The sequence below is a fragment of the Callithrix jacchus genome, chromosome 17 (assembly GCF_049354715.1).
Source record: "Callithrix jacchus isolate 240 chromosome 17, calJac240_pri, whole genome shotgun sequence".
Lineage (NCBI taxonomy): Eukaryota > Metazoa > Chordata > Mammalia > Primates > Cebidae > Callithrix > Callithrix jacchus.
In genome coordinates this window covers 77,340,154-77,355,671 of record NC_133518.1, presented here as the reverse complement: position 1 = coordinate 77,355,671, position 15,518 = coordinate 77,340,154, and the positions used below count along the sequence as shown (strand labels likewise).

Below are 15,518 nucleotides of genomic sequence, written 5' to 3'. Positions count from 1 at the left end.
ACAGGTGAGGAGGTGGAACTCAAGAGGCTTTAGCAATTGAATAGCTGTATGAATATAGAGGGGATTGCAGATTTCTGGCTTGCAAATGCAAGAGGAACAAGGTTAAGAAAGGGATGACATCTGTTTAGGAGGAGGTTGACTGGAGAGATCTGTGGGGTGGTTGGATTTATGGTTCTCTGAAGCCCAGGAAATGGGTCTGAGCAGGAGATATAAATGTGGGAGTTGGAGTCTGATTGTTAATATATATTATTTTGTATGATTATTCATGGGAGAAACTTGTGTGTACTTTTTATTTTATGCAAGTTCTCTGTCAGGTTTTAGCATTAACGTTATAATCTCCAGATTAAATATTTGAGAGACTTACTTATCTTTTAAACCCTGGAACAGTTTACAGAGCAGTGAAATCTGCTGCTCCTTAAAAGTTTGGTAGAATTATATGGTCAAACTATCATGCCTGAGTTCTTAAAGAAGCAGCCCTTTGGTGACTTTATTTATTCTACTGAGACATGTGTTTATGCTCTTATTTCTTCTGGGGTCAGTTTTAGTAAATTATATTTTTCTAAAAATATTTTCATTTTACTCATATTTTCAAAGATTTTCCTCAGAGTTGAGAAAAGTAGTCTGTCATGATTGTTTTCATTTTTTGTTTTTGTCGTATCAGTCTTTATTTCATTAATCTGTTTCTTCTTTTTTAAAAAATTCTATCAACTAGTAGTTTTCCTTTACATAAGTACAAAAGAAAGAAAAAGAGAGAGAGAAAGAAGAAAGAAAGGAGGGAGAGAGGAAGGAAGGAAGGAAGGAAGGGAGGGAGGCAGAGTACAGTGTGGATCCTTGCGAGATGGAATCAAAGATCTGAGTTTGAAAAAAATAAGAAATAAACTTTCAGATTTATTAAGTTTTCTCTTTTCTACTTCATTAATTTCTGTTTTCATATTCATTTTTCTTTTCTTCTATATTTCTTTGGATTATTTTACTGGTTTTTTGTAACATTTTCAGTGGGATGCTTATTTCATGTACTTTCACCGTTTATTTTTTCAATGATATGAGAACTGATAGGGTTTTAATGATTTCTCCCCTCCAGATCTCATGTTGAAATGTGATCCCTGGAAGGTGTTTGGGCCACAGGGATTAGCCCCTCATAAATGGATTGGTGCCCTCCTGCGGTAACGAGTGAGTTCTCATTCTACGAGTTACCACTAGATCTGGTTTGAAAGAGCCTGGCATCTCTCTCTTGCTCCCTCTCTCACCATGCGATACCCTGGCTCCCCTTTGTTTTCTGCCACAATTAGAAGCTTCCTGAGGCCTTCCCAGAAGCAGATGCCAGCACTATGCTTCCTGTACAGCCTGTAGAACCATAAGCCAAATACACCTCTTTCCTTTATAAATTACCCAGGCTCAGGTGTTCCTTTATAGCAACACAAACAGACTAACACAGGAACCTAAGGCTTTTAACTTTCATCGCAGCATAGCGTTAGCTGTATTCCTTATGATTTGTAGTGTTTTAATTTCCTTTGTTTTCTCAAAATATTGTAATTTTGGTTCGTATTTCCTCTTTAACAAAAAAAAATTGTTTGAGAGAGATGTGATGGTAATGTGTCTAATATCCAGGGGAAAAGATCCTTTTGAGTTTCATTGTTATTATTAATTTCTTCTTTGTTTCCTTCTTTTTTTCCCATTGCGGAATTCATTGAGGTTTTGTCTGAGGGATAATATATGGTCATGTTCTCAAGTCTGCCATTGTCACTTCTATTCACAGGAATAAGATTCATGCACGTCCATCACATCTATCTTACTACTTTTGGTATTAAGTCTTCCACATCTTCACTTGTCTTTTTTTTTTTTTGAGACGGAGTTTCGCTCTTGTTACCCAGGCTGGAGTGCAATGGTGCGATCTCGGCTCACCGCAACCTCCGCCTCCTGGGTTCAGGCAATTCTCCTGCCTCAGCCTCCTGAGTAGCTGGGATTACAGGTACACGCCACCATGCCCAGCTAATTTTTGTATTTTTAGTAGAGACGGGGTTTCACCATGTTGACCAGGATGGTCTCGATCTGTTGACCTCGTGATCCACCCGCCTCGGCCTCCCAAAGTGCTGGGATTACAGGCTTGAGCCACCGCACCCGGCCGTCTTCGCTTGTCTTTTGCCTACAACTGCTGTACTTTGAGCTTCATTTCCTTCCATATCCTGTCATTTCTGTTTAACAAATGTTGGTGTTGTGTTATTTGTGCACAGGTACTCATTACCTTTGTATCAACTGCATACTAGTATTATATAAAGAGCACTAGCCTCATTTCATAGTTTTTGGCATTAGCTAATATTCGTTTGATATTAAGATGTGACCTTTCTTACCTTTTCTCATGTGTGTGAAGGGGGTTATTTTTCAGATACACTTTTGCCCATTCCTTTTGGTCTTTGTGAATCACTCTGCTCTAGAAGTTTCTCTTGTGTATAGTTTGCTTTGTGATCCAGTTTGAAAATCTTTTTCATTTAATAGGTTAATGGAACACATTGACAGTTAGTAATGTAACAAATGCAATTGGCCTTTGTTCTGTTGTTATTAAACGTATAAACTCTCTCCTTTCTAAGTTTTGTAGCTTGTGGTCTGTTTACTTTTTGCATATTTTCTTCTGTAGAAGGTTGCGGGAAGGGTAGAGTTAAAGTGGGTTTATTGTCCCTCCCTCTTTGGGGTTGCCTGAGGTAGTTTTGACCTGGCCAGAACTCTTAGAAATATTATTTGCTGATCAAATTTACCAATTACAAGATAAATGAGGGAGTTGCAGGGTTGCTTCGTACTGAGGTCTTGCTTTTTATTTTCTGTTTTTGACAGCTCACATTTTATCTCCTCCCCTGGGTCCTTTCATTTCTACTTGGTAATCTTTCTTCATAGTGGCAATTGATTTCTTAAGGGTTTCTTTTTTTTAACTCACGGCAAAATACTGGGTTACAAAGCTTTTCTGGTATTCTTCATCTGATAGGTTTTGCTGACTTTTTAAATTATACCTTTCCACTGACCCTTGGTCAGCTACCTTTTATTTTTCTCACCATTGAATTAGTTGAATTTTCCCAACTGTCCATGTGCAGGTGATGGGTACTTTTGTTAAGTTTTTTGTTTGTTCATTTTGGTGTTTTCTGACGTTTATCATTGCTTGCTGTTTACCACGCATTTTCGGCTCCTGTGCTTATTTTGTTTCCTGAAGCCCTAATTTTTGGAAACGTTTATCTGTCTCTAGTTTTGCTAAAATCGTGTTTCATTTTAGCATTAAACACCTCATCCATTGCTTTCTTATGACATACAGAAGAAAAAGATTACTGATTCACACAAACATGTTTACATTGGAAATCCAGGTGCATTTCTTTTCAGGAAGTCCTTGAGTGGAAACCTAATTATGAGACTCTCATAAAAGAGTTGGATTTCTCTTTGGGAATGGAGCAAAAATGATACACATCTGACCATTTCCCATCCCCCAAAAATGAGCAGGCATTGTTCTAAATATAAACCAGGACTTGTTCTTCAAACTAGCTAAATGACTGACTGTCTGGAGGAAAAGCGTCCAGCACATCTGGACTTTTTGTTAACTCATGGCCTACACAGATGCCCACAATTGTCACCTGAGCCAAGGCACACGTTTTTATTACCTTTGAGCTATTCATCAATTTGAGTGTATTCGTTACTTCAACCTAGCATAGCCAAAATAATACATGCCATTGACACAAAGAACAATAAGCCTCTATTTTATAGTTGGACTTCTACAGGTCTTTTAACAGGTGGGAAATAGTGTAGACAGACATTGACCCAGCAAATACCAATTCAGGTCCTGCCTGGCTTTAGAAATGAGTTAGTCCTGGCTTTCAACATTGAAGTGGGTTTCAGCGGGAACAAGGAGTCCATTTATTTTTCAAGATTAAGCCCAGAACATTTGGGTGGTGTTGCCCATGGGATCAGGAAACCTCCAGGTCAGGAAGTGTCCAGCTGAATGATATCTTCAGTTCAAAATACACAAAACCGTAGCTGGAAATTGAGGATCCCACGTTGCCTGTGAGTCATGGAGGTGAAACAAAGAAGAGCTGTCAATGTCCAGAGTCAGACAAGGTAGCAGAATCAAGAACCCCAGGATGGCAGGTCAATACGCAAGTCAAGAAAGCCAGTGATTCTGGCTCCTGACTCAAATCCCTGCCACATTTCCTGCTAATTTGAAATCTTGAGCCACTTATTAATGTCTTGGGGCTGATTTATTTCCTCTATAAAATTTGGATAATAAGGCTATATATCTCAAAGTGTTTTGTAAAAATTAAGTATCTAAAGGGCTTCACTGTCTGGCGCATAGTAGTAAGTCGGTAAATGGTGACTGTATTTTATTAAGCTGAATGAGAAGGATGATGGAGTAAATCTGGGGGGGATCAGGATTCAGCACAAACCGAAATCTGACCAGAAAAGGTTGAGAACCAGGGCTTTGCTCAATACAGAGATTCCATCTGAAGCCGTGGCCTTTGACATTTGGTCTTGTTCTGCCTGGATTTGAAAGGTCCACACACTATGCCGGTCTCCCTACAAGCCTCTGTGACTTACCAAGCCGCCAGCACTGGCCAGACAGCACATGGTAGGATCCTGGCCAGCCACATGGGGGAGATGGCAACAGCAGGAACCACTCATCGGTGAGGAAGGGCACCCTAAGACCCCCAGCCCTGCAGGGGAACACTAGGCAGTTTCAATCCACTGAGATTTACTGGGAAATAAGGAATGAGAAGTAGAGTGTGCATGGGTGTCAGAATCGCAAGTGCTCTGAACGTCAGCTGTGTCGCTTTTAAGGTAGATCCCTAAATCTTATTTTTTTTTCTCATCTGTAAGCTACTATTGCATTATGGCTAAATAAGATAACGTGATCTTATAAAATACTTAACAGGGCATAGCAAGGTAAATCTTTAACACACGTCAATGAAGTGGGAAAATGGTTTCTAAGGATCTGTGATGCGGGGTAAGTGGCTGGATGAGAACAATTCTGTTTTTTCCTAAAAACAACAGTTGGAAGCATTGTTGGTTGTGCCTGAACACTTAACAATGTCCACTGCGTGGTGAGTTTGTTCTGCTGCTGAGGACCTTTGAACTCGTGGACTAGTGGACACTCCATCCAGTTGGGCCACTCTTGGAGCAGCTGTGCTTTAGGGACGGCTCCCCTGAGTTCTTGTCTCCCATTCCCTCAGCATTATCTCCTTGTCCCCAGAGACACCGTATGTCCCCAGGAACCTTATGGGCTCTATAAGGTTCAGATCGTGATAGCAAGAGCCAGGAAGAAGCAGAGCAACATCAAAAAGCTCCATGATAGAAATCCTTTACATCTGAGTAAGGAAGCAAAGCCAGGGAGGTCGAAGGGTGAGTAGTAGGAATGAGTGAATTCTACATGGAACGTAATTTTGACTGTGAACTCACCTGCCTGTGATTACAGAAATTGACTTCAAGTCCCCAACCTGTGAAGAGAGGAATCTGAAGGCCTCAAAATACCCCTAAGTTGTTTTCGGGTGTTCACAGTGAGGCTGACAAATCAGCCCACCCCAGTAATGACCACTGAAGTCCACCTTTTCTTCTCCTCAAGCTGACATTCACTGTCTGCAAAGGCAAGCCGAGTCTCTTGTCTCTTCCAGGCCCCTGTCACTCCCACTTGCTGAAGATCTAGAGATAGAACCTTCTGGATTTTTACATACATCCAGGAAATAGGTTTTCAATGGTGTCCAGAGCAGAATGCCCCAAATCCCCACACGTTACCTACAGTTATTTAAAGAGACAGTTAAGGACAGATGCTCCTATGGTGACAGCCTCCCTTTTCACCCTCTCTCCAGGAGCCTCACTTTTCTTCATAAATGTTAGGAGCAAGGAGAGCAGTTTGTTTGGAGCAGGAGGCCGTCTTGATTGCTCCAAACCCATTTTAGCTAGTAAGCCCTTGGTGTGTTGTCCCAGCGACTTGGGAGAGAAGAGGAAGTGACTAAGGAAGGCAACACGGACCATGGCAGGGCTCCGAGCTCTCACATGCCCATTCAGGATTTATGCATGTATACAACACCAAAGGCCTGCTTCCTGGGTTCCTCGCTTGTTCCCACCCAGTTCCCACCTCCATCACGCTGTCCTCTGGACCATCCCGCAGGGCTGCTCACTTCTTGCTAGCATCAGGCTCCCCCTGCCGCCTCCTGTGGGGAAAGCGATTTGACCGCCTAGCTGCGCATGTTCAGTGCTGTGCTACCCTGTGTTGATGACAGATCTGTTGTTGGTTGTTTCCTGCCAATTTTGTGTAAAATTCGGACTTTGCAAATAAATGTGTTGTTATAGGCACGAGCTGGTGTTAAACTGGCCATTTTTTTTTCACTTCTTACACATTTAGTTCTTATAGACATCAACTGGTACTGTCTTGACCTGTTTTTCCACTTGATTTTTGTATATTTGGTTGTTTTAGTGTAAGTATGTTTTTCCTTACGTATTCATGGTCAAATTTACCCCTCAGCATTTTACTTTCTTTCTTCACGTATTTCCTTTACTTCATTTTTAAATCTCTTTAGAAGTTCAGTTACAATCTAAATTTTTGTGGCGTATTTTCCCTTTACTTTATATTTCTCCTATTACTTTTTTTAAGCTAACTTTGATACCTCTCCTTCACTCTTTAATAGTGACCACTTGGTGCTCTGTTTATCATTGTCCACTTACCTAACATTGTCTGACATCTATAAGAGTTTCTTCCCTTACAGTGAGTCATAGTGAGCCCTGCTGAGGGTAGAGAAGCTGGTTCTGCTTTGCCACCTGAGGCACACGGACACGTGGTAATAAAAATAGCATAGAATGAGGCTGCAGAGCCCCCCTGCACAGAAAAAAGCAGTTGGATAAATGGCCATAAACATGACATAACTTGCAATAGTGCCCAGACACTACTAGCTGATGAAACTCAGCGTGGCTTTCACGGGGAGAGGCAGGCGTACTCTATGTAGCTACTGCCGGCAGACTAAGGAAAAAGTGTGACTTACAACCCCTAAGGTCATCCCTAGCAGCAACGCAGAAACCCCGATTCTCTCCTATAGGCTTGCATCATTTTCTAGCAAATGAACCACATTTCACGAAGATCTTTGATACTGTGATAATGTCCTGCAATACTCACTTCTGTTTTGTCTCCTCATAGAAAAAAACAACACGCTGCATTTTCAAACTGTTGGTTATAAATTCTCAAGTGTCGACCTCACATAATTGGGATTTATCGATACCCAGCCTTTTCAGAAAACAATGTCAGAAATTCAGGTGTGTTTTTCAGGCAATTTTATTTCATCTTCTTTTTTGCATCCTATGGACTTATGACTCTCTGATGCCCTAAGGCGAACTGGCTTTCTCTCAACATCTAGAATTCACAGACTAGTTCTGATTATTTTCCCTAGCTCGAGGTATGGAATCAACTATCCTTCCAATGGGCAGTGGTTTCTCTTTTCAGAGATTTGTTTTAGAAGCCACTGGCACTGGGTCTACAAATAAGCTTGTTCCACATTCCAACTGGAATTTGTCAGGATGACAGCAAAAATATCCGAGAGCACAAATCACTGTAGGGACAGAACGGATAAAGTCTCCTTTTAAAAAAAGGTCCATGGGTTCTTATTGACATTTCTAATTTACTTCTATTTTAATCTGTTCTTTGCCTTACTTTAATAAAAAGTTTATAAATTCATTTTTTCAACTTTTGAGCAACTAATTTTTCTTGTTTTCATTAATGTTAACAATCACAAAGAGCCATATATTGTCATGCCGAATCACAAGTGTAATTTCAGTGCCACCATCCCAAACTTCGGGCAGTTCGTATCTTCTCTTCTTTCTTGACCCTCAGCTCAGCCATCCTGAAACCAGCTTCACAGTGTGCAGGTCCCACCCATTCTCTGATCAGCATCACATTAGCACCAATATCTGAAAGGAGGAAGCCCCAGCCTCCATCTAGGTGAACACCAAAGAAACTAAGAGCTCAGAACACTTAGTATGATACATACACAGACACCCTGTTTGCTTAATAAAAGATAGTAATAGGCCAGGCACAGTGGCTCATGCCTGTAATCCCAACGCTTTGGGAGGCCAAAGCAGGTGGATCACCTGAGGTCAGGAGTTCGAGACCAGCCTGGCCAACATGGCAAAATCCCATCTCTACTAAAAATACAAAAAGTTAGCTTGGCATGGTGGTGGGTGCCTGTAATCCCAGCTACTTGGGAGGCTGAGGCAGGAGAATTGCTTGAACCCGGGAGGCAGAGGTTGCAGTGAGTTGATGTCACACACCATTGCACTCCAGCCTGGGTAACAAGAGCGAAACTCCATCTCAAAACAGACAAACAAACAAACAAAAAAAGACAATAAAAGGTCATTCTAGGCAAATGCTACTTTTCAAAGTCACAAAAATATTATCTGTCAGTTTTCTCCATTTGAGGTCCCCAGTTTGAATTTAGTTTATATTCCTTTTTTATTTTTTCTTGTACTAGTGTCTCTGTATATTTATAGAGCTGAAATTTTAGTAGTAAACTCTAACTTCACAGAGGGCCATGGATACATACAGTGGTGCACTGGTGCTGGCCTGTGCCAGTTGACAAGAGTTCATTGTGTGCTTCTCTTCCCAATTCTGCATCAAATTTGCTAGTTAAAAGATAAATGGTAAATTCCAGATACATCATGTTCATAGCTTGAAATATGCATTGTAGGCTAGGTGTGGTGGCTCACGCCTGTAATCCCAACACTTTGGAAGGCCAAGGCAGATGGATCACCTGAGGTCCAGAGTTCGAGACCAGCCTGGCCAATATGGTAAAACCCCGTCTCTATTAAAACTATAAAATTAGCCAGGCATGGTGGTGAGCACCTGTAATCCCAGCTACTCAGGAAGGAGGCTGAGGCAGAAGAATCACTTGAACCTGGGAGGTGGAGACTGCAGTGAGCCAAGGTCACACCATTGCATTCCAGCCTGGGCAACAAGAGTGAAACTCCATCTCAAAAAAAAAAAAAAGAGAGAGAAAAAGGAAAGGAAAAAGGAAAAAGGAAAGGAAAGGAAAGGAAGAAAGAAAAAGAAAGAAGAGAGAAAGAGAGAAATCTGCATTGTGGAAATATTTACACTATGGCAATTAGCAATCTCTATAAATTAGGACTTTTTACCCAGAGACCCAATCGTTGGGTATTTACAAGGATAACTCTCTTTTTTTCCCAAAATTTTTCCCAAAACAAGTCAAAACATCAGAACATAAAATCAGTTAACATTCAGAATTATCAGTCATATGCCAGACATTACGGTTGAAAATTCCCACTCAAAAAGTTTACACAGAGTAGCTTTTGGAACTTTATGTAATTGCAATATTTACTAGTAGTGTGCCTCAGAACCAATCCTTAAAAGACAAAAAGAAAACTGGATTATAGCACCTTTTAGTTATAATATCCAAGGCACATTACATTTAGCTATTCGCCTGTTTCAAGTAATTGTCAGATAGTTTTGATTCATCCCCAGGTTTTATTTCCACAACAGACAGAGAATTCAGTAGTTTCTTGTCATTTACATTTCTGCACTAACATCTAACTTTTTGCATGAATTAATATGCACTATACTCTCACCTCCACAATCATTCCATAGTAAATGTATGTTTTCTGGATGATGTGGAAGAGAGAGCCCAGCAAGCGCTGACTATGGGCCTAGCTTTGCCAAAATCTAAAACAGGCCAAAGGGGTATTAAAGTTCTTATTAGGTGTGCGTTGGGCCGGGCCAGTAATTTGTTCTCACTTACAGTGGTCTGGCATATGTTTTACCACCACCACCACCCTGCACCTCACCATGTTATTCCCAGGAAGATAATGGCCTCAGATATCCCAACACTGGAAACGCTTCATAGAAGAGGTTACCATTCTGTTGTTTATTTAGCACCTAAATTTAGGCAAGAGAAACATTTCTGCCTGAAGATTACATCCAGTCAAAATTTCCTGCCTTTTTATTGGCATTTCCAGATAGCCATGGTATCCCCGAGTAAGGAAGCCAGGACACTCTGCCCTCACCCTCCAGCTGCCTTGGGACAGTACTTGCCTGATTCCTCTTCCTGGGGCCATGGCACTCTGAGCTGTATTCCACCTGGATCTATCACTCTTCCTCCCTACTCTGTGGCATTCTCTCTTATCCTAGCCCCGTAACTTGAACAAGACTTTGTCTGACATTGCCCCCATATTTTTACTTGCCTCTTAAACTTGGCTAGGGATGGTTGTGCTCACTCAAGGGCACAGAGCCATGGCCTTGTTGGATCTTTTGGCATCTGACTGTGCTTGGCCACAGCAGTTCCTAGCACAAGATGGTTCCTAATGCTCTATCTTTCCTGTAACCTAAGCTTCCCTCGACCCTAGTACTGTCCATGTTACATCCCTCCACATTCTGCAACATTCTATTTTCTTCTACATTTTCTTACTTATTACTAAAGGAGGGTTTGGGTGGAAGGATGTATTTCAACTCTTTCCCGTTTTTCTCCATGTCAGAAATCATCTGGAGCCACAGGAACGAGACCAGATCCAAGACTGAACCCAAACAAGTATTTTTGTTTGTAAGACGTATAACCTTGAAGATACCCCAGGCTTTTCATCTATATTCCATCTATCTCTTCAAACAAGTATGTCCACCTAATATTGTTAACCATTTATAGATAGCTTTTACTTTCTGTTATTTCTTCAAACCAGGAGTTGTTTAAAAATTTTTTTTCCTGAAAGGATAGCTTCATTTTGGGGATACCCTTTTACTTTGTTGTCACTTTTATTCTATTGCATTATACGGAAAGTGTGAGACCTTACAGCTTCTGCTTACTGGGCAATATGCAATATACTACTGTGCTTTGTTAACTTATGCATAGGACATTATATTACATTTGCCATCTCCTATTTGCTTTTTATGTTCCTCATTTTGTGTTCTAAATTTATCTATTTAATGTGTGTATATCTGATTTGTTTTAACTGCTATTTAAGATTTTTATTTATGAATATACCACAGGTGATTCACTCATTTTATTGGTGGACATTTTGGTTAAAAATTTTTAACTCTCTCTTCTCTTTTTAATGCCAAACAATGATTCATTGAACAGATTTATGTGTCTCCTTTTTCTGTGAATTCAAGTTTTCTCTAGAACGGGTGCCTAAAATTGTAATTGCTTCGTCACAGGTTATACAATTGACTCCTTTGCCAGTATCCCCAGATTGCAATTTAAAGGCGTCATAATAGTTTATAAATTCTCATCCGTAGCTTATGAGAATTTTCCCCACATCTTTGCCAACACTTGACTTTTTTTTATTTTTGCCATTTTGATGGTTGTGCGACACCTTTTTTTCCCACGTGTCCCTGAAGAAAGACATATATCTTCAGACTGAAGAGACTTGAGTCCTGAGCAGAATGAATAAAAATAAATCTACACTTAGTGACATCATAGTGAAACTTCAGAACACCAAAGACAAAGAGAACAATCTTAAAAACAAGGAGAAAACACAATTTACTTACCATGGAAGGATAAGCAGACTGACAGCAGATCTCTCAGTGGCAATTATAGAGGTCAGAAGACAATGGGATGGCATCTTCCAAGTGCTAATGGGCAGGAAAACCTGTCAAACTACATTTCTACATGCAGCTGTTCAACCCACAGTAGTTTCCCCAGTGATTATATCCGAGCACCCCCAACTGGCCTCTCTCCTTTCTTCACAAAGATATTGCTCCTTGACCAAAAATGGTGGGTAGGTGTCTGAAGGATGGCAATCCCAGTCCCTCCCCCTCTTTATGATAACCCCTCAGAAAACATATTTTCATCTAGGTGTGCTAACCTTTAGATTAAAATATTTTTAATGTTTTTAAATTCTTCTTTCTTTTCTTTTCTTTTTTTCTTAGCCATCAGGACTCTGCAGGGATAAATTAAAACTTTATTTCCCTCAGTTTGTACAATTGCACTGTAGGAAAGGCAGGTCAGTCATTAAGAAACTGAGGCACAGATGGGTTAAATGACTTTCTCAAACTCATACAGCTAGTGAGAAATAAAACCAGTCCCAGCCCAGTTTTTGTTACATAACTCCATGCTCTTTCCAAGATTACAGCGTTCTTGCCCATTTTCCTGACACTTTCTTTGAGCCAATACTTTCAAAATGCCAACAGCTAGAAGGTGTGTTAATGTACTAAATTTGCTCTTGTGGGAAGGTATTAAAATTTAGCAAAAAGTCAAGATTTAGGCCATATGTTAAGAAGAAATTGAGTGTATGTTTACGAATCAGATAATGTTTTTAAATATCAAAATAGATATCAGATTATACTAATCTCTATACTATTTTGAGAGGCTAATATACTCCAATGAAATGTTACTTTATAAATATTAGTTACAGATAAGCCTATATAAAAATGCCCATAGAAATATCACCCAGGGCAGAGGAAAAATGATTTGTAACATCCAAGGATTTTAGATTAGTGATTATCGTTTGGTGAAAGCCAATTTTTTGTTAGCTTAAGTAGCACCAAGCACCTTGATCATGAGAGTCACTCTGTGGAATAGTGGCCAGGGTTCTTGTGGAAGATATGACTTGTATCGATCATCTACTTCTAGATACTCTGAATAATGAAAGCAGAGGACTGCAGTGCATCCAAAACTCACTGGTCACAGCAGAAGTACTCTGCCCATTTCTTTTGCTCCAAATGGATGACATTAGTTTGCACTTGGTCCTAGGCTAGCACAGGGTCTCTAGCTGCAGCCCCTCAAGTGCTTTATTCCCCACTAGGGACCAGGACATGTAAGTCATATTTTTGCCTAAATCACAGATGTAATTCTTGAATAACTGATTGAGCTGGAGGGCAAAAGCAACCTGAAAGTTTTAGCAAAGGGGTTGGCAACTTACTGCAAATCTTAAAGCATATGGAACCTTTTATGTAAAAGTTGATACTGTGTGCATCTTAAGAGATACTTACTTTTATAATAATTACTTTCTTGCTATTATAATTATCTTTTAAAAATGAATTACAAAAATGGAACATTTCTAGGCAAAATCTGCTTATTGTAGTAGAGTAGAAATTAAACCAAGTCCATACTCTGCCAAATCAATAGCATCATGGCTTAAAAAGCAATCAGAAGGGGATTTAAGGCCATGCTTTCAAAACTGTTTCCAGACATTCCGGGAAACAGCACTCGCCCATACCCAATAATTGGGGGGAGAAATGAGGAACAACATCAAGGCATAAAGCCATGGTTCTTGCTCTTATGAGGTTTACATTCTAGTGATGGGGGCAAGTAATTAACAAGTATGCAAATAAGTATAAGAGCAAATGCAAATAGTAAATAGTGCTATATAAATAAGCAACTTTTTTTTTTGTTTTACTGTATGAGCGCTATCTACATGCAAGCTTTATGCTAATTGGTTGATTTTTTTTATTGTCTTGACTTGTAAAATAAAGCTTAGAGACCTTCAATCCTTTGTCAAAGTTCACACAAGTAATAATCCTCAAACAGAAAATCCAGGTTTCTCACTCTGAACCACCTTACATATCACCTCTCCCAATGACGGAGAAGCAATAGCAGCTGTGGTCAACTCCTATTTCCGGTGAGAATGTGAGACCTAGCCTGATCCCATACCTTTAGTCCAGACACACCCTACTCCCACACCCACTCACCACCACAAGACCATCAACCAATTAAAGTGAGCACCTGTCAACACAGGTTATGTGCAGTGCACCTGTGATTCTTGGCATCAAGCCCCATGTGGGTGGAAGAGATGGTAGCATAAGAGGAGAAGATGGTATCATACACTATGCTCTGAGGTAGCTGCAAGAGTGTCGGCATCAAAAGTTATGATTTGGATCCTCTGCTTTTTAGTTGGAATTTTCATTTTTGAGTTTTTACATTCTCAGTAAAACCCTAAATGACTTTATCTTTAATACTATTTCATTATTTACTGAATCAGCAAATATTGACCCTGTCGGCCACAGCAACACTTGTGATGAGTGGACTTGCCCATGAGCTTGGGAGCAGACACTTTTATTTTTAGCTTTTAAATATGTTACAAATATAGAAGTGTTTAGTGCTGCAGGGTTCCATGAAAGGTAGGCTCTGAAAGAAAAAGCATTAAGAGTGAAGAGCAAAAGTTGCTTAGTCCCTTAAAACACTTTAAACAGGAGGCTCAGATTTTAAGACAAAATAAATTCTATATTCACATACACACATAAGCCTGATTTTTCCCCTGTATAAATAATGTCCTGGTATAACGAACTTGGCTGTTGCACTCCCTGTATGAGAACGTCACTATATAACATTGCTCTAAATTAGTTCTATCCTAATGGTACCTTAATGTTTAGCATACAGAGCTGCCTGGACAGGCGTGTGGCTCACACCTGTAATCCCAGCACTTTGGGAGACGGAGGCCGGAGGATTTACTTGAGGCTAGGAGTTCAAGGCGACCTTGACTAACATAGTGAATCCCTATCTCTACTAAAAATACGAAAAATTAGTTGAGTGTGGTGGCACGTGTCCATAATCCCAGCTACTGGGGAGCTGAGGCATGAGAATTGTTTGAGTCTGGGAGGCAGAGGCTGTAGTGAGCCAAGATTGTGCCACTACACTCCAGCCTGAGCAACAAAGCAAGACTCTGTCCCAAGAAAAGGAAAAAAATGGAGAAAAAGAGAGAAAGAGAGAGGAGAGCTACCTTGAGAAGCAGAAGCAGCTTTATAAAGCCTTGTTGGGTGAGATATGTACACTGAAGTTTTTTCATTTTCACAAGTACTTGAGTTTTGCAAGTCATAAGGGAGAAGAAATTAGTGTGAATTGCCAGCCAAACCTCTGGCATGGGTAAGGACCATCCTAAGGTTTACTGTATCAGGAGCCATGACCTCCTGTCAGCATGATTTTGAGCAAGGAGACATAGGGAATTGAAGGGAGGAAATTCACCTCTCCCAAAACACAAGCAGCAGAAAGAAGAAAGCTACAAGAAATAAAAAGATCAATCTCTTTCCCTCTCTCTTTCTCTTCTCTCTCTCTCTCTCTCTCTCTCTCTCTCTCACACACACACACACACACACACACACTCACGAACACATTTGGTACTTTGGCACCAGATGCTCCCTCCTCCTTCTCTAGACTGCAGAAATTCTCTTAATAGTACCCCAAGAGCTCACCAAAAAGAAACTTAGGCCAGAAGAGGAAAAGTGTCACATGAGAAGCTGTGTTCAAATATTAACTGAGGACTTTTGAAGACTTAAAACAATGCAAGTAATAGTAAGTTAAAATTGTAGTTGAACACAAGTTAAGGAAGCAGATTCAGCAGTGATAGAACTAATCCAACGTAATCTAATGTAACTGTGTCATCAGACCATTTGGGAATTAGAGAGACTGGGAGAAAGAATGCACCTGGCTGTGGGTCAGCACCCTTACCAGGCATCATTGCTGGCGGTCTGATGGTAGGAAGCTGTGTTAAGTCAGCGTAGGGCTGGTTTGGGAAGAATCAGAGTTAACAGCCAGGGACAAGATCTGGAGAGAGAAAGCATGAAGCGGGTA

The 15,518-nt window shown here is 40.4% G+C and overlaps 1 protein-coding gene across 11 annotated transcripts in view; it reads right to left on the bottom strand.

The window, feature by feature from the left end:
* Positions 1 to 3,861: 3,861 nt before the first annotated feature.
* Positions 3,862 to 15,518, bottom strand: part of MOBP (myelin associated oligodendrocyte basic protein) — a 53,629-nt gene continuing 41,972 nt past the window's right edge. For 5 of the 11 annotated variants that reach the window (XM_078354699.1, XM_078354698.1, XM_078354703.1 and 2 more), the window contains 2 exons: positions 11,501 to 11,584; positions 7,273 to 11,386 (listed from right to left, as the gene is read on the bottom strand). The gene's annotated coding sequence lies outside the window, so the exon portion shown is untranslated. Of the gene's footprint in view, positions 4,034 to 7,272; positions 11,387 to 11,500; positions 11,585 to 15,395; positions 15,492 to 15,518 lie in introns of those variants that run through there. The other 6 variants (XM_078354700.1, XM_078354704.1, XM_078354695.1 and 3 more) reach the window with 2 other exon arrangements.